Here is a 20,007-nt window from a genome sequence, read left to right as displayed (position 1 = left end):
GCTGTGAGGAGGAGAGGAGCAGGGCCAGTGCTGGGAAGAAAGGGCATAGCCTCCGGCCACCACAAGTCAGTGTGTTCTCTTTATGTATATTGCTGACGAAGCAAAGGCAGAACCAGGAGAGTGAAAGTAACCGGGGCTCACAAGCTTTTTAACAGTTGGTGGTTATCCAAAAGTAGGTGAAAATGTGTGTGGGCAAGTATGTATGTAAACTTCTTATTACCAGGAGTACTTGGATAGAAGCTGAGTGACCTGTTAAAGACTCCTCTGCTGGGAATGAAGCTCGATTGCTATATTTACCCAGTAACAAGAATTTGGAATTCTTAGAGCAAGTAGATGTCACGCAGCTCAGCAGCCAGAGGTGGTCAAGATCCCTGGAGGAGGAAGGGCCGGCCACTCTGGGCTTCCCGTGGACCTGGGGCACAGCCGTGTGTGGGTGTGAGCTGGCCTCGGGGCCCTCTCACACGCCTGTGTCTGCTTCACTCTTGCCCAACTGCTGCACGTGCTGGGAGCCCATTTCCAAAACCCATTTCCAGCTCCATGAGTCAGGGACGCTGTCTTGTTACGGTTCTGCGACCTGGCACAGGGCTTGGTGTATAGATGGTGCTTGGTTTCTGTTGGAGGCGGGGGTATATGATTTTGGAATGTTAACCAAACATGGGTATTCTATTGTTAACTACTCAGACTGTACTGTGTAAAAAATAACATATACCTGGAAAAATACAGAGAAAACATATTGATATTCTACAGAAGTTTTGATAAGTTGTAGTCAGAGGTGGTATTTTCCTGTTTCTCTTTTTCAGTTTTACAGTGTAGTTACATTTTGATAGTAGGAAAAACTATTTTTCATTAAGAAACATTCAGTACATGTTTAGGCTTATGGAGGTTAAAATGGAAGCACATTTCTGTCACAAATCATGATGCTACCTACCAGGTATTCAGATTTCTTGGAAATGAACCCAGTTGTAAAATCACTTCTCTTTTGTGGGCTTAAACTACAGGTGATCACTTGGTGATTCCCACTTCTTCTGTTGAATTATTAAACTTGGCATGACCAGTAACTTGAGCTGCAAAAATGACAGCCTTAGTTTGCAGAAATCAAGCCTAAAGGTTAGAGATACACGGTCTTCGTTTGAAGCATTCTTCTGCTTGGCCTCCCCGCCACTGCTATTGCCTGTCTCAAAAACCTTTGCTCCCAAGGGCCACTTACCACCTGCTTACCTGCCCCGGGAAGGAGCCTCAGAGGTCCCAAAGCACTTTGTTGCCTAATGCTTATTGAGAGTCCAAATTTCTCTGGTTCCAGCAGAAATAAAATTTCAGGATGTTGATAGTTTCAGAGAATAGTTTGGGAATTGATATAATAAAAAAATTGTTTAAAAAGTTAAATTAGGAAATAGAAAAGCCCATGGAACCCTTTCTCTATTTCTGGTAGCTTAAAAGATACCATGTTGGGGACTTCCCTGGTGGTCCAGTGGTAAAGAATCTGCCTTCCAATGCAGGGGATGCAGGTTCGATCCCTGGTCAGGGAACTAAGATCCCACATGCCGTGGGGCAACTAAGCCTGCGCACCGCAACTACTGAGCTCATGTGCCTCAACTACTGAGCTCACGCGCCTCAGCTAGAGCCCACGTGCTGCAAACTACAGAGCCCACGTGCTCTGGAACCTGCATGCTGCAACTAGAGAGAAGCCCGCGCACCACAACGAAGAGCCCGTGCACCACAGCAAAAGACCCCGCATGCTTCAATGAAGATCCCACGTGCCGCAACGAAGACCCGACGCAGCCAAAAGTGAAATTAAATAAATAAAGAAAGAAAGAAAAATCTTTTTTTTTTTTAAAATAAATTTTTTATTTTTGGCTGCGTCGGGTCTCCGTTGCTGTGCGCAGCTTTCTCTAGGTGCGGCAAGCGGGGGGATAAGCTATTCTTTGCGGTGCATGGGCTTCTCATTGTGGTGGCTTCTCTTGTTGCGGGGCACAGGCTCTAGGCACACGGACTTCAGTAGTTGCGGCACGTGGGTTTCAGTAGTTGTGGCACATGGGCTCAGTAGTTGTGGCTCGCGGCCTCTAGAGTGCAGGCTCAGTAGTTGTGGCGCACGGGCTTAGTTGCTCCGCGGCATGTGGAATCTTCCCGGACCAGGGCTCAAACCTGTGTCCCCTGCTTTGGCAGGTGGTTTCTTAACCACTGCACCGCCAAGGAAGCCTCATAAATAAATCTTTTTTAAAAAAAAAAAAAAGTACCGTGTTCCATCATCTCTGATTGCTCTTTCCATACAACTAAAAACTTTTTCTGAAATTGTAATCAATAGGTTAGTCCAAATCAGTATGTTCTATTTCTAAAATAACATAGTTTGCTAAAGTTTAAACTCTGTGGTTGAAGTCATTTTAAGGTTCCTGGTAATATAATGTTTTGGTTTTTTCTGAAGAAGTAATATCTCAATGATACGAAAAAAGCAAACGTATCATGGTGTCTATTTTGTGGTGGCATAGTGACCCGGGTCATCTCCTCACTAGAAACTTCTCAGTGGAGGCTTTTGGCTTTTGCCTTCTTGGTCACCCATATTAATATCAACTCCAGTCCACTGCCACAGTCCCTGGCTGTCCCACCCTCAACCTCTCACAGCTCCTTTGGTTGTGATCTATAACTTTGCTACCAGCTGTGGGTCAGAAATGGTTTCATTATCATCCTCTTGCTACTTCATTCTTTCTGGAACGGTATAGTTCTGTCCCCATTGTCTTTGGCATGTGTGTCTGCACTGGTTTTTAGCTGAGACTACAGACTCTTGGATGGTGGGTAAAAGGGCTCTTTTGTTCACTTAAATACTTCATATTCCAATTATGATACCCTGACTCTGTGGAGCTCAATAAAGTCTCCGTGATATTGTTGGTAGCTTAAATTATTTGGAGCTTTTCATGTTAGAAAGAAAAGGGGTTCTTAATCCAATACCTTATTTTACAGATGAGAAGATTGAGGCTCAAAGACCATAATACCCATAGGAGCCTTCCTCTGCATTGTATTTAGAAATCATGTGCAGGGTCAGCACCCTGGAGTTGGCCGACCTCAGAGCAACCTGGTTACAGCCCTGGAGGGGGGTGGGTCTGGGCTGTGGGCTGCTGTGTTGCTTCCCACCTCTAGGACCTTGGGCCTACTACCTCACCACCTTCCTTCCTTTGTCAGAGAGGTGAGCTTTAACTGTCTCCTTCCATGAGAGGCAGTATTGCATAAAGAATGTGAGATTGGGCCTAAATGAGGCAAAAGTGCATGCCCTGGGAAACCCTCACATGTCTGCCGGGTGGAGAGACAGGACTTGGAAATGTGATTTCATGTTTTGAATTGGAGTGACCTTTGGGAGGATATCCTGGAATCTCAGGTCTTCATTTATATCAAGACTCCTTCCTTGCACACCTGCCCTTTCTGAGTTGCCAGAGTTTTAAAAATGGGCCCTGTGGTCCTTTGTTTTCTTGTTGTGTCACGAGGCAGAATAAAGTGAAACTCAGTGCTAGCGGATTGACTCCCATTGTAGTGAATATGCCTGCAAATGGCTCCTGGCCGCTTGAGGGAGAAAGGGTTGTGTATAACTTCAGAGAGAGATGATTGACTGGGTAGTCACCGTAGCATCCTGCTTAAGAGTGTGGATTTTTGAAAAATGGTTGTAAGTTTTTAATTGTGGTAAAAAACACATAACATAAAATTTATCATAACCATTTTAAAGTGTTTTAGTTCAGTAGTGTTAAGCATATTCACATTGTTGTGTGATGGGTCTGCAGGACTTTTTAATCTTGCAAAACTGAAATTCTTTACCCATTAAACAGTATCCCTCCATTCCTCCTCCCCCCACCCCTGCCAGCTGTCATTCTACTTTCTGTTTCTAAGAGTTTGACTACTTCAGTTCCCTCACAGAAGTGAAATCATACAGTATTTGTCCTTCTGTGACTGGCCTATTTCACTTAGCGTAGTGTCCCCAAGGCTCATCAGTGTTAAAGTATATGGTAGGATTCTTTCCCTTTTAATATTCCACTGTATGTATAGAGTACATTTTGTTTATCTGTCAATGGCTATTTAGGTTGTTTATGTCTCTTGCCGGTTGTGAATAATGATGCATTGAACATGGGTGTGCAGGTATCCTTCCAAGAGCCTGCTTTCAATTCTTTTGGATATGTACCTAGAAATAGAATTGCTGGATCATAGAGTAGTTCTCTTTTTAATTTTTTGGGGAACTGCCATACTGTTGCCCATAGCAGGTGCACCATTTTCCATTCCCACTAGCCAGTGCTCAAGAGTTGCTAATTTCTCTACATCCTCACCAACACTTGTATTTTCTGTTTCTTTTTTGAAGTGGACTTCCTAATGAGTGCGAAGTGATATCTCATGGTGGTTTTGATGTGCATTTCTCTGACGATTAGCGATGTTGAACATCTTTTCATATGCTTGTTGGTCATTTTTGTATCACCTTTGGAGAAATGTCCATTCAAGCCCTTTGCCCATTTTTAAATTGAGTTATTTGGTTTTTGTTGTTGAGTTGAAAAGTATGGATTTGAAAATCAGACTGTTCTGGGCTCTAGCCCTGGCTCCTCCATTTATGAGCTGTTTGACTAGAGGCGGCTGCCACAGAATCCTCAGTGGTCTCTTGGGTGTAGTAGTGGCACCCACCTCATAGAGTTAGGGATGTTGGGCAACCACTGAGGAAGGACCCAAGAAATGGGAGCTAGAGGGAAGGCAGTCTGTTCCAAACAGAGTTCTGAAGGAAATAAAAACAGCTGCCTTCTCAGTCCCCTCCACAAATGGCGGCCGCTCTTTAATTCCACGCCCCACCACCTTCCCTTTGATCATACCAGACTTTTAGGACAAGCGAAAGGATGTGCTTGGACAGTCAGAGGCTCGGTGGCGTGTGGAGGACACTCATGTTGCCAAAAAGAACTGTCTCTGGGCATCCTGGGCGGTGTGCTGGTGGTTTGCATGCTGGCTTCAGCTTTTCGGCAAAGTGCACGTCATTGCCTGAAGTCACAGCCAGAGGAAATGTGAGTCCTTAGGCAGCAGCGGTTTGATGTCCCTGCTCCACCCCAGGTGCACGCCTGTGGGGACAGGCCCCGCCTCACTGAGTGGCCCTGTGCTCTGAATTCAGAGGTGGAAAAACTGCAGGCCAAGAGTGCTGACAGATGCAGGGGTCTGGTTTCTTTTCAAACTCTCGATGGGAGAGACAAAAAGACCGGGAGTCCTTGTGAAGAAATTAGTCATAGATGTTTCACTCTTTAAAATCGTCCCAGCAAAAGGTTAGATAACATGCAGCTTTCAAGTGGTCCTGGAGGTTGGCAAGTGCGGTGAGGTGCGACCTGGCCAACTAGGCCCACGATTGCCAGGCTCCAGAGAGTAGATTTCCCCCTGTGCTGAAACCATCCTTGGAGTTCAGGGCGCCACTTTGAAGCAGAGTGTGCTGTGCTTGGTTTATCTGTGCTGTGCCAGGATGTTTAAAAAAGTATCTGCCCTTTGGAGTGGCAGATACGTAACTCTTTACCGAATTACTTTGTTTATTCAATCAGTCATTTTCTCCCCTCTTTGTTTTGTCCTGTGCCCAGGTAACACCTCTCATTTCTTACTAACTGAAGCGCACTCAGTGTGCTGGGATTTGTCATGTTCAGTTATGGTCAGTTAGAGAATTTCAGATTGTTGCCCTCTTTAATGAGTTTTTTGGGCAAAATGAATTATGGTAATATTTAAGAAATAATTTTTAAGAAATAATATTTAAGAAATTTGCTTACTACAAAATCAGCTTTCAAAGACCGTTTGAACTTGACCATGTCCACTTTAAGTTATATTATTTATAAACACGTAGATTAAGTAGATTGAAATCTGTTGAAGTTTTGAATGAGTATCAGTGTACTGACTTTAAGGGACAGAAGAAGCCTTCTCAGTGAGCATGTAGTTTGCTTTTTTCTTTTTTTTAAAAAATAAATTTATTTATTTTATTTTTTGCTTCCATTTTCTTTTTTTTAAAAAATTTTTTTAAAAAATAAATTTATTTATTTTATTTTTTATTTTTGGCTGCATTGGGTCTTTCTTGCTGCGTGCGGGCTTTCTCTAGCTGTGGTGAGCGGGGGCTACTCTTCGTTGTGGTGTGCGGGCTTCTCATTGCGGTGGCTTCTCTTGTTGCGGAGCACAGGCTCTAGGCGCATGGGCTTCAGTAGTTGTGGCTTGCGGGCTCTAGAGCACAGGCTCAGCAGTTGTGGCTCACGGGCTTAGTTGCTCCGCGGCATGTGGGATCTTCCTGGACCAGGGCTCGAACCTGTGTCCCCTGCATTGGCAGGCAGATTCCTAACCACTGCGCCACCAGGGAAGCCCTTGCTTCCATTTTCTAGTTGAAGACATCGAAGCTCGAAACTTTACTAATGCTGAAACCCAAGTTTCCCAACTGCCCAAGGTATGTGGATACCCAAGGAGAAGGCTACTTCCCAAGTTGATTTCTTTCAGGATATAGGCCCTCATCCAGGCAGTGAGGCTGGGGTTTTCCAGGTAGAAAGGTCGCATTTCCACATGTAACCCAATGAGCATTGTGTTGAGTTGGGGGAAGAATTGGGTTCACTATTTTAAACCTCTTATTTCATAGTGTGGACTTCCCCATCCCCTCTCCCCAGTAAAGCACAAAAGTATTTCCTAACTTTTAAGTCAGTGAGCTTCCTTTCATGGATTCTGACCTTAGATCATATCCAGATAAGCATTGTGTAATGGGATGGGTGGGGTTAGTTTTTTTTTAGTCACAGATGCATGAGAGGCAGGAGGGAGGTTAGCAGACTTAGTAATGGGGCTTTTAGCAGTTCATCCCGTCTAAGTCAGAGTTCGCTGCAGGACTGTTGTGTCCCTTCATGGACCACCTGTCCTGCCTTTGGGACCTTTCTTCCCACTCTCCTTCTGACCTTTTTCCTTAGTCACACATTCCTCTCTCCCCAGGCCCCTTTTAGAGACCTCTGCTTCCCATTCCCACTTTCTTCCGCTTTCCCAGCAATTCCCACCGAATGTTTTTGCCAGCTCTTCTCTGGGGATTCCGGGACTGTGATGTGACCTTCTCATTTTTGATTATTTCTAGCTGAGTGGCTTCAGATGCTCCTCTGTGGAGATGAGTCCTCAGTGTGCCCGCCCTGCCTGACCCCTTCACATGGGCCTGGGGTCAGGATCCCACCGTCTTGTTCCTACTGGGCGTGCCTCAGGGCTTTAGACCCTGGCCCCACTGTGACGGTTGCAAAGGGTGGTTGTGGACCCAGGTGGCGGCGATAGTGCGGTGCTGACAACAGTCCAGAATCCACATTTACATCTTCAGTGAAAATCCAAGCAAAGACCCCTGTGAGCACTTATTTTTGGGAGCTGGGGTTATAGGTAACTTTTTCTTTCTTTGTTTTCACATTTTTAGTGTCTCTAATTTCTCTGCAAATCAGTTAAAATATTACTCTTTTCATGGGGAAAGAAAAAAACCAGTCACCATACCTGAAAACCCTCGTCTGAGCTGGAGGGTAAAAAATAGGGCTTCCCTTCTTGAAAATCAGCATCTTACCGTCTTACCGGTCCCTCTGAGACTGGACGCCGTGCAGGCCGCTCTCGGCCTCCTCTCTCCTTCCACGGCTGGCTCCTCCACTGCCCGAGTCGACTCTCAGGCCTCCGTGGCTGCAGCGCCTGCTGCTTGTGCCTCGCAGAACGGCTCTCTCTGTACCTCAGTCTTTGGCATCCTGTCGTCAAGGACAATAATGTTGTTTTCAGCGAAAGTCCAAAATTAACTTACAGGATCCATCCCCTGCCAGTGACAGGACGAAGGAGGTTTAGCGTGTGTCATTTAATTAGCATGCAGAGATTCTGAGTGCCGAGTCGTACACAGAGTGCTGTACAAGGAATTGATATGAAAGTGGATTTAATGCTGATACAGGAGCATGAAGTGTAGTCAGGGAGACAGATACATACCGAGGGAGAAAAAAGGATGGGAACTGCTGAGTATGACTATAGCCAAGTTCAGGTTTGAATTGGAAAGCTGTGGCTGCCAAGGGGAAGAGCCTTTTAAACTCCCCGGAGGATTTCTCTTATTGTCTTATGTTGATGCAGTGCTGTTTTGTGGCATAAGCCTTAATGATTTGGGGGTTATAACTTTGTCAGGATAAAGGGATCCTTCTCCACCCCAAGCTTTATAAGTATTAAGTACAAATTAAATACACAAAATCTATCCATCTATATTATAAATGTGTGACAGAAACTATGTCTTGGCTCTTGATTCTTTCACAAAACCTTAATGCTTTCTTGCCTTGAATGTATTTTCTCTGATCTTTTATTGAAAGCCTGTGTTTGTCTCATGTCTTGAGTCTATGGAGTTGTTGTTCTTTTTTTCTGCATCGTCTTATGGGTTGTTCAAGCGATTTTAATTGGAAGGTGGGCTCATAAAGCAGGCACTGGCATACACTCCGAGATCGTCTGAGGGCTTGGAAGCACGTGTTTGTTGAGTGTGTGCCCAGGTGGTGCCCTGCAGCTTGTTGGTTGGAAGAAACATTCCAGATCTGCTTCGTGCAGCAGGGTAGATCAGGTCCTGCATTGACAAGGAAGTAGGCAAGGTGAGGAAGCAGGATAAAAGGTAGCCTAGGTGACAGTCCACTTCTAAGTCCAGTCCAGGACCCGGCTTATAATAGAAGCCACATGGCAACGCAGACGAGTAGCCACGTTCATGACACAGATGGCAAGTTCAAGCAAATCCCTTGTTCTGGTCTCTGGGTCTCCCCTCCCCCTTAAAAACATAAATCTGCATTTTGTCAATCCACCAAGAGTCAAAAGACCAGCCTATTCCTTTAGGTCATAATAAAGTCTTGTGTTCTCAAACCTTTTCACTTTTTTCTTAGCTACTGACCTCTTTTTTAAGGAGACTTTACAGAGGCCCTGTAAAACATTAACTCAGACCTGCTATGCTGAAATGGAGTGGAGGAGTAATTTAGAACCACATTTGCTCCTGCTGTGGACTGAGTGTTTACGTCTCCCCTAAATTCATATGTTGAAGCCCTAATACCCTGTGTATTGGTATTTGGAGGTGGGACCCCCTTGGCGAGGTAACTAAGTTTAGATGAGGCCATGAGTGTAGAGCTTCCATGATGGGATTAGTGTCTTCCTTCCTGATAAGGAGACCAAAAAAATAATAAGAAGAAGAAGGAAGAGACCAGAGTTATTTCTCTGCCATGTGAGGGTGCAGCAGACCGGAGAGAGGGCCTTCCCCAAGCACCTGACCGTGCAGGTGCCCTGATTCTGGACTCCCTCCAGAATCCTCCAGAACTGTGAGAAACGAATGTTTGTTGTTTAAGCCACCCAGTCGATGGTATGTTGTTTTAGCGGCCTCAGCTAAGCCCGCTCTGCCCCCCGCCTCTCTCCTGGCCCCCCGTGTGGCCTTTGCTAACAGAGCATCCTGGGATACAGTTTGGAAGCCAGCGCTCCGTAGTGCAACCACGTCACTCTCACCAGGCCGCACTGTGACCCGCCTAACACCCTGTGCTGTGGTCCAGGGGGATTTGAGGGTGAGAACGATGGTTTCCTCTGTAGGCTTCTTTTCACCTGCCCAGTAGAACTGAGGCACAGAAAAGCCCCTGAGACCGCGCAAACCTTGCGCGCAGATGGGGTGCCTGGGCCTGTCCTGCTGGGAGGCCAGGAGGTCCTGGAAGCCATGCGGTAAACAGATGAGTTGCTTTTCTGCAGATGGTTAAAGAACACGAGCTGAGAAATCGTGATCTTAGCTTTTAGTAGTGTATTTTTCTGTTTGTGTTGAGTGACTCCTGGGTCTATGTTTCTGACTATTTATGTTCATATCTGGAAGTTTTCTGGAAGGAAATTTATTATCACTGTAACAGTGTGGGTAGTCTATCTGGGTCAGCAGGGAGGGACCATTTTCTGAATGCATTTCTTAAGAAATGGTATTAATTTTAGTTTAAACAGTTGCCTTCGACAAAGAGAAAAACAAGATTTGGCTAGTGTTTGAAAAGCAAGGTATGTTGCATTTAAAATTTTAATTTAATGGTCAGATCATCTATAATGGATGGAGTCATTGCTGAATTAATTTGAAATAATTTATTTAAAAAGGATCCCTGTTCCCAAGTGTTATATAATGTGAAACCACCAATTAAGGTAAACCTAAATAGTATAACTTACTAGGTTATACTAAAGTAAGTGTTCCAATCCTCGAAAACCCAGGATACCGGGTCCCGCCCCAGAGTTTGTGATCTAGTAGGTCTAAGGCGAGGCCAAGAATTTGCAGTGCTGACAAGTGACCAGGTGATACGGATGTTACTGGTCTGCATACCTCACTTTGAGAACAACTCCCGTGGACTGAACCCGTGGCCTGGGTTCTGGTGATGGTGATCCCATGTGCTGGTGTGGGCAGTGGGGTCAGGAAGACATCTCACCCTCGACACCCACAGCGAGGTCCAAGCAGGGTGGGCTTGGCCAGCAGCTGTCGTCATGGAGAGTCAATCGTGTAGGTGACGCATGGTGGGTGGTCTGACCCCTTTAAAAATAATCCACGTGGATGAGATCGAAGGGCTGAGGTAGCAGCTGGGGCAGATCACCACGTGGTTAACGCTCTCGGGCTCTTGGAAACAGAACTTACTGACTGGTCATATTTTCACCTCTTCTCTAGAGCTTCTGTAGGATGGCAGTCTTGCTTCACTCGCACAGGAGGCCTTCACTGTCTGACCAGACTCGTTTCTCACTCTCTGCGTGCTCTCCCCCCACCTCACCCCACCCGCACTTTCCCAGGGTCGTGTGGAACTGCTCGAAACTCCCCAGGAACTCACCACGATGGGCTGTTTTAATTCCCTCCCTTCACAGAGGGTGGCCTTCGTGGGTGCGCTGCAGGACTTACGACGTGACCAGTCCCTCCACCGCTGCCCCTTGCCCACTCCCCATGGAAGGGGCAGACTAGGGTCACCTCTCCTACAGGTGGGTCTTCCATCATGGCCCTCTGCACTTACTTTGGCCACCCTTGTGGGCTCCTGTCCTGCCACTTGTCACACTGTCACCCCTGTCATGGTGGCCTACTCAGCTGTCCCCTTGGGGGACAGAAGTTGGTTTCATTTCATCATTGTTCTCGGGATGAACTAAATGATTGTTTGGTCCGAGAGGTGATCAACACCTTCATGTGTAATGTGTTCTATAAAGCTTTATATATAAAACGTTGTGTATCTACCTAAATGTCAGATATCCACATATCTCCATATGGATAGACGTATGTAAAGTTTATGTAAAGTTTTAAAATAGTTTTTCATGAACTTGAGAATAAAACTGTCGGAAAGAGCTGAGGCCCGGTCACTTGGGCCTGGAATTGTGTGCCACGTGGGGGCGTCACTTGTTTCTTCCTCCTTCGGTGCCTGTTTTTCCTTGTTCCCTTCGCCTAGACTGTCCCCCTCGACTTCTCTCCCTTCTGCTTCACCTTTCCCAGATGCTCCAGGGCTGCCCTGACCTCCTGCTTCTCTGAGCTGCTCTGGCGTTATTGTCTGTGCTCAGGGCAGTGATGGTCAGCCCCAGGGATGCCGTTCTCAGGCTCTTAGAGGCTCGGCTGAGGTTTGCACGGTGCTGAGGGAGCATAAAGGGCCGGGCAGGGAGTGACAGGAGGAGACTTCCCAGACGTAACCTTGGAGCTGAGCTCTGGAGGAGGAAGTCAGCCACACAAAGAAAGGCCAGAAGGACAGCCCAGCCGCTGTAAGAGTGGCTGGGCCCTTCCAGTGCTTCCTGCCTCTTGTGACCACAGGTCCTGGACACACTAAGGTGGTGACCAGGACAACACTGTTATTTTCTTCATAGAGAGTACATGTCTGTCTTCCCCAGTGTCCTTCAGTAAACCAGTTTTCTTTTTTATCCCCAGCCCCAGTCTGACTGTGGAGAAGTCTAAACAGCACAAAGATTTTGCCAGGTTTAGATTAAAATAGAATAATGAGGATAAGAGCAGTTCAGCACATACCCCTGGTCGAGCGCTGCTGTCAGCGCTCTCAAGGGTTCTCATTTAATCCCTGCATCAGAGCTGTGGGAGGTGGATGCTGTCCTCGACTGTGGCCTCTGGATGAGGAGGCCGAGGCACGGAGCAGGCAGGGCCATGCTGCGTTCCAGGTTGCTAAGTGGCAGCACAGGTGGAATGAGGGCCTTCTTCCCCTCTTCTGTGTTCATTCCCGTCGCCCCGAGGCACTGGGATGAGCCAGTCCGGCTCCACCAGCAAACCAGCTCCACGTCTCAGGCCTTGGTCACCGAGGCTGTCACAACAGTCCTCACTTACTGGGCGGTGGTGAGGGTGAGATGTGTGGCTACTTGTGAAGCACGCTGCCTGGCACAGAGTAAGCGCTCGGGGTGAGCTATTTGAGCCTCCCTTTCCCCATTGGGAAGGGAAGGGGGGTTGAGCTGAGTCCTCTTCTAGTGCCCCTGCGCTAGAAGTCCTCTTCAGCCCTGCGTCTCCGTGCTCCTGTGGGTGCTGACGATTTCCCTCACAGGCCAGGGGGCGGAAGGAGAGTGAGCAGGGGGGTCCCCTGGGTCCTGGACTCACCCCCTCACCTGTCCTGGTGGCCCTGACCCAAGGGCCTTTGGTGGTGGCGGCTCTTTTCCACCTCAACGTGTCTCATAAAACTGCAGGAACCACAATTTGAAATTCAAGGTTGTATAAGTGGTAATAGAGGAGATCGAACTATGACGAAGATCAGCATTTCGTATGCCGACTGAGGCTGACTGTGTGTTCCTCTTTATAGTTTTATTGTCTTTCATCAAGAAACGAGAGCCCTGACCTTCGGCCCTCCCAAAAAGTACAATATTATCCCCTTTGCAGATATGAAAACAAATGCCATTCATTTCAAAGGATAATTTTTTTTTTTAATTTATTTTGGCTGCCAGGGGTCTTCACTGTGGCGCGCGGGATCTTTAGTTGCAGCATGCGGGCTCTTGGTTGCAGCATGCATGTGGGATCTGGTTCCCCCACCAGGGATCAAACCCAGGCCCCCTACTTTAGGAGGGTGGAGTCTTACCCACTGGACCACCAGGGAAGTCCCTCTCAAAGGATAATTTTATCCAGTGCACTAAATAAAACTTCATGTGTCTACAGCCTTTTCTTGGTTCTTTTCAGGCTTATGTAGGCCTTGACTTTCCCAGGCACTACCTCCCCCCACGGGGGTGCTTCTTGCCTGTACTCCCAGCTCAGCCCCGGAGGGAGGGAGGAAGCGGGGGCCAATGTCGGCCCCCCCAACACCCCCCGCTCCGGCTCCCCAGGAGCGCCCGCTGTACGCCTTCCCTTCAGTCATCTTCTCCGTGCCTCTGTCTGGCTCTCCTCCCTGGGCTTCCCCCCCACCCCCCGTCCCTGCCCTGCGCCTTCCTGCTTCCCCTCGAGCTGTGAGCTGTTGTCACAGCTCCTCGCCATGCTGAGCCTTGGAAACTCACCCTAGATGGCTAATTTGGGAGGGCATAGGGATAAAGATCTGCAGGGCTCTTGCTGCTGTTTTTAGTTTCTGCATTTCTTGTCTGTTTTCTTAAAAAAAACTTGTGTGCCTGCCTCCCCATTACATCCCCTCACCACCCCCACCCTGCTGCACCCCGTCTCAGGCAGAGTTAGGCTCGCTCTTCTGTCTTCAGAGCTTATCCCCCAACCCTAGCACTTTTTCACATGTTTCATAATAGCCCTTCACTTGTCACATCCACCAAGCTCTCCATTCCCTGCTGACTGGGGTATCTTTCCAATGCTAAAGAATGCATAAATGAAATACATTTTCTTTTGAAAACTGTAAAAACCCCAAATCTTCCATGATTCCCACTAATTAATACCTAAAGGAACCAGGCAGTCATTGCTGTCTGTAGTCTGGGCCTGACCATATTCTTCTCTTCTGTTTGCACGTGCACCATCTGGTCATTAGCAGAATGGGTCCGTGCATGATAACTGATATTCACCTGCATGCCCCGTGATGCTGCTCCCTTTACCAGGCATGGCGCCCGTCATTTCCACCTGTCTGAATTTTACTTGTCCTTAAAGAACAACTACCAGTTCCTAAAACCTGATGCTGATAAGAAGAATGATAGCTGACATTTTATCGAATGCTTGCTATGTGCCAGGCTTATCTTTTTTTCCACGTTTGCCTAATTAATGCTCACGCTAATCCTCTGAGAGGCACTAGAATGCAGATTTTGCAGGTGAGGATACAGGTATAAGGTGTTCAAACCACCTGTTTGAGGTTAAGTAGCTAGATGAGTGGTGGAGCAGGGATTTGATCGCAGGTATCTGGCTCCAGGGCCTATGCCCTTGACCTGGTACACAGGAGAAATTCGTTTTCTTTGCTGAACTTCTAGAATACTTTCTTTGTATTTCTCAGCACTTGTGTACTTCTCCCAATCACCCTGCTTGAAATTTGAGGGACTGTGGCGTGTTCATATCTGGATTTCTAGCAGCAGGTGAAAAAAACTTAGAAATATTTCTTTTAAAAAAAGAATTATTTATTATTAGTTATTATTTAAAAATTATGTTTTCCTGTAGCTAGACCATGATATAATGCAACTGTAGAAAAATAGCAAGGTTATTGTTTTGGGGTTATTTTCCATAAAACATCCAAAGTAGTCAGAGTAGAGTGTGGAGAGATCTCGGGTAAATGAATCTGTGTGTTTATGACTTTTCCATGTGCCTCTGCTGTTTCCCAGGCACGGGATACGGCAGGGACCGCAGAAATCTCTGCTCTCCTGGCATCTGTGTTCCGCTGTAGTAGAGGTAAAGTTTGCACTTTGTAAACAGTTTGACGGCATTCATTCGAGGATTGCCTATTTCTTTCTTAAATCTACACATTCATTTTACTTTGTTTTTTTAAGAAATTTTCTTCAGCTGTTGGTAACAACAGATGCTGCAGATGTTAATCCCTGCTGTTGTTAACTTTTCTCCAGAGATTTAATGTTCAGTTTTAATTCTTGTTTCCAAGGTCTATTCATGTCGTTCAAACAGAAGTTTGAGAATAACTAGAATTTTAAACGTTTTCTTTTTCTTCTGCCATGGGAGACCAGGATTTTTCAGGAGGGATGGCGAGAGTTTTAACCTGCTCTGTTGTGGGATAACAGAAAAAAGCGGCATATTGGAGAATAAGGATCTGTCTCTTCATTTTCTTCCTGGGGCTCCTCTTTCTTACAGGGCACCTGACGCGTGATTTAATGCTGTATGTTTAAAGGGAGGAGAACTGCAGTTCCACTTTGGTATCAGTGTCTTGTGAAAACATAGGAAAGGAGCCCTGTATTCCAGACTTTGCAGAGCCGGAGGCTGGACAGATGTGAGGCCATGTGCATGTTCCTTTTCCTCCTGCCCTGTCACACCAGCAGTGTGATGTCACGCTCTTCCCCACACACATGTGTGCAGAGAGGACACAGCAGCACAGAGCTGTCAGAGGACAGTTCGGCATCTGCGATATTGACACACCAGCAGAGGTCATATTTATGACTCGATTGAGAATGTCACAGCAGTGATTTAGATGGCAGGCAGTTGTCTCTTAGGGCCCCTGAATTATGGCTGGTTTTAAAATTCTTAGAACCCACTGAAGGCCATTGTTTCTGAGAGTCTACATAACTTAAGCCTTCTACATCCTGTCATTACTGGAGATGTCAGAATAGTAAAAGCCAATCCCAGGCTGACCTGTTCCTGCAACCCTGTGGTTTTGTGGCTCTGCAGACTTTATAAAGCTGTCTGTCGGTGCCTGTGGTCCCCACAGTTGGGGCAGTTGGTGGTGAATGTCACCTCTCACATTTTGCCCCGAGGGACTGGAACCCAAAAGGTGTACGCATTTACAGAGGTTTACAAAGAGGGCTGGGGCAGGCCCCTGCTCAGCCTCTGCTGCACTAAGGCGCGTTCTTCCACCTGAGCCCCTAGCTGGCTGCCTCTCAGCTAGAATAGAAGTCGAGGACAGAAGCCAGAGCCCCGCTGTTGTTCTGGAGATTATTAGAAACAGCAAAGCCTTTCTTAGACCACTGAGCACATCACATCCTGGGTACATGTAAGAGACTCAACAAATACTAGTGTAAATGGCTTAGGAATTATCCAAGTTCAAACAGTGAACATATTTATTATTAGAACAAGGTTCTCAGTCAACAGCTGTCCAACATTTTCACGTTGTAATCCTCACCCTGCCGCTCCATTCAACCCCCTGTGTACATGAGTACACATCTCATAAGACTGCACCCCAAACACATATGCGCACGCACATGTGAAAGAGGACTGATCACAAAGCTATAGCCTTGTCCCAAATCTGGGTCTTTTGGCATTGATAAGATTAGCCGGGCCACATTTAGAATAAACAAATATTTAACTATCCCCCTCTTGTAAATCACTAACTACTTTGTAACTAGGCTACTCTTAATATGAACAAAAGATAGTATATTTTTAAAAATTGTTAATTATAGACTATAACATCCGTAATTGTTACCACATAAAATAAACTTGGGCAAAGGGGATATATTTTACCCCTTCCCAGGGTTAGGAGAGAGTAAGTGATGGGTATTTTGTTCTGATTCAGGTTCTCACTGGGGATGATTCTGTTCCCCCTTCTCCCCAGGGGAGATTTAGCAATGTCTGGGCATTTTTGATTGTCGCTGCTGGCGTGGGCGGGTATTATTGTCATCTAGTAGGTAGTGCCCAGGGATGTGGATAAACATGCTACAGTGCACAGCACAGTCCCCCATGACAAAGAATTAGCCAGCCCAAAGCGTCAGTAGTGCTGGGAAGGAGAAACCTGCTGTAAATTGTTAGGTTTATTTGCTGACCTTTACAGTGGATTAGCCTTTATTTAGTTAATTCAGAGGTGAAATTAACACCAGTGCCCCTAATCCATCTTTGTATTCTGCAGTGGGCCTTGGCACCCTGACCAAGATTGGGATGCGCTCTGACCATGTGTGAAGGCCTGGATTCAGGCAGCTGACAGCAGCATTTGGACTGGGTTCTAGCAGTCACAGCGAAAGAAAATGAAGAGCTTTCATGATAATAAGTGCCTAAGGTTATGTGAGGGAGTGAAGAGTAAAAATGTGATGTGGAGCCCGCTGTTGGGAGTATGTTTTGAGACCAGCAATAGTGGCATCACCTGGGCACTTAATGGAAATGCAGACTCTCAGGCTCCCCCCAGACTGAGTCAAAATCTGCATTTCAGCACGATACCCACGTGATGTTTGTGCATCTGGAAGTTAGAGGCACTGGGTAAGCATTTTTTACTTTGGAGGAAAATATACCTTGGTTCAGATTGTGGCTCTGACTCTTAGCAGAGGTGTGACCTTGACCGTGTTACAAAACCTCACTGCACCTTAGTTATTTCGGCTGTAGAAAGGGGATAACATCACCTATCTCATGAGGTGGTTCTGACACCTCTCATGTGGTTGTGATGGTTTATGGTCTTTCAACAGCCAAGATGGTAAGAGAAGAAAACAAAACAAAAGCAAAATAAAGGGAAAGGGCTCAGGTAGAAGACTTCAAGCTGCAGAGTAAGATTAAACAGGAATACTGACTAAAGTTCCTTTTGCAAAAGGGATTAATTTAGACTATATTGTGTTCAATAGTGAGTAATCCTAAGTATACAGGTTGTGAGGGGTGACTTGTCTTCTAAGTGTTTTGCAAGAGAACATTTTTTAATCTTTGATTTAAATCAGAACAGGTTTGCATTTTCTTTAATTTTTTGATTATAAAAATGTTTATTATCACACATTTAGAAAATACAGGAAATACAAAGAAGAACGGCAAGCACACCAATCCCAGTACCTACCTATCTCTTCTTTTATTCAACAATTATTTACCAAGCATCTGCTGGGTGCCAGGGACTGCTTGGTGTTGGACAGACCCCCGTCGACAAGGTGGCAAGGTTCTAGCCTTCTCAGAGCTTACAATGTTGAGTGACTAAATTTTGATGCGTTTCCTTCCAGTATTTTTTTCTGTGCCCTTAGTGAATATGTGATAGCAAACAATAAGAGCTAACGTTCACTGTATTACTGTGTGTTGGACCCTGTTTTAGGTGGTTTGTATGGTATGTATTAACTCGGTTCCTATAACACCACTATGAGGGAGGTGCTGTTATTCCCACTTAACAGATTGGGAAATTGAGGCACAAAGAGATTAAGCAACTTGCTAAAGATCACAAAATCCATAAATGCAGAGTCTCGATTAAAAACCAGGCAGCCAGGCTCCAGAGCCTGACCTTATTAGTCACAGAACTGTACTGCCTCTCATTATACTTATAAAATTGAGATCATACAATATAGACAATTTTAATTCTTGCTTTTATATTGACCATTACACGTGAGCATCCTCCTGTAACGTGCATAAACGGTCTATTTCTTACCTCCAAAAGAAGTAGAATTTTAATTCATTTGTTTAACAGGGTCATAATGAAATAAACATAAATAAAAATGTGATGATAAGCATTTAAATGCTTACAGAGATTATAAGGCATTCTTAATGGCTTATCATTTGTTTAAAGGGTCCTGTACTTTCAAGAGGAGTTAAGGTGGACAAGTTACATTAGGAAATTAAACATTTCGTAGCTTGTACTTGATTTTGTAGCAGGAAAACAAACCCAGCTTTAGATAAAGAGCAATGGTGATGACTGTTCTATAAATTAGTCATAACATGGAATTGTGTTGGAGATGTTGAATGGAAGAGATAGTGTATTGTCTTACGGGGTGGGGCGGTTGTGAGACTCAGGTTGCTTGTGCGGGGCTTTTCACGGCATGTGTTAAGAATGCACTGTGTCAGATGAGGTCCACTTGTGTGTGGGAACTTCGCTAGTTTCATAGTGAACCGGTGGGATGGTCTCTGTGCGTGTCCATAAGGTATTAGTGAGATACAACAACACTGTACCAGCAGCAGAGTGTCTGCAGTTGGGAAAGGCACAAATTCCTGAACTGTAAAGAGATTTCAACTAAGAAATAGAAATTTCAAAATTGATGGCATAGGAGACATTTGAATTGTAGGCCTATCTAAATTGTAGGGGTATCTACAGAAAGCATGAACTTATTCATTGTCTCACCCTGGGCAAATTACTTGGCTTCTCTGAACCATAGTTTTCTCTTCAGGCTAATACTTGCCTTCTGGAGTTGGCATCAGGATGAAATGAGTCTGTCCATATAAAACACCTGGCATGGTGCCCAGCACTTGGTAGAGGATTTATTAATGGTCACAGTTACTCTTGGCTGTTAAGTAAGTTTTAATCTTTTTTAAAAACACCTGGCCTTATATACAACACAGTGGTTAAGAATGTACATAAAAGCCAGACTGCTTGGGTTCCAACCCTGGCTCTACGATTTTCCAGCTGTGTGGCATTGGGCAAGGCATGTGAACTCCTGTGCTTTAGTTTGCTTCTCTTTAAAACTGAATAGTTACAGTACCTACATGTTAGGGTGGTTGAGTGTTAAATAAATTATTATATATAAAACCCTCAGAACAGTCTGGTATAGAGCACTGTGTGAATGCTTGCTGTTGTTATCAATAATACACTCATTAACTCAGAAGAAGATAAAGTAGTATACCTTACAAAGTAGATATCGTTGAACGTTTCCTCAGCTGATGCGACTTTTGCTTATTACTATTTGATGTATAATTTGTTTGATGTTTGTGGCTCAGGTGTAGTTTTTTCAATGCATATTGAAACCTGATTTTTAAATTTGGTGATACCATTGTGTAATATCTGAATAAGCAGAATTTTCTGATCAGACACTATGTTTAAATATAAATTTTTATTGAAAAATGACCATTCTGGCTGTGGTATATATGTGCACAGTGGAATACTATTCAGTCATAAAAAAGAATGAATTTTTGCCATTTGCAGCAACATGGATGGACTTGGAGGGCATTATGCTAAGTGAAATAAGTCAGACAGAGAAAGACAAATACTGTATGATCTCACTTATGTAGAATCCAGAAAATACAACAAACAAGTGAATATAACAGAAAGGAAGCAGACGCACAGATAGAGAACAAACTAGTGGCTATCAGCGGGGAGGGGGAATGAGGGGGAGGAGGAATAGGGCTACAAACTATTA

At 45.3% G+C, this 20,007-nt stretch overlaps 1 protein-coding gene across 8 annotated transcripts in view; it reads left to right on the top strand.

Moving 5' to 3' along the window:
• The window catches only part of TBC1D1 (TBC1 domain family member 1), a 225,725-nt gene that overhangs the window by 171,825 nt on the left and 33,893 nt on the right, over positions 1–20,007 (top strand). The window lies entirely within an intron of this gene.

The sequence above is a fragment of the Lagenorhynchus albirostris genome, chromosome 4, assembly GCF_949774975.1.
Source record: "Lagenorhynchus albirostris chromosome 4, mLagAlb1.1, whole genome shotgun sequence".
Taxonomy (NCBI): domain Eukaryota; kingdom Metazoa; phylum Chordata; class Mammalia; order Artiodactyla; family Delphinidae; genus Lagenorhynchus; species Lagenorhynchus albirostris.
This window is presented reverse-complemented; position numbering and strand designations above follow the sequence as displayed.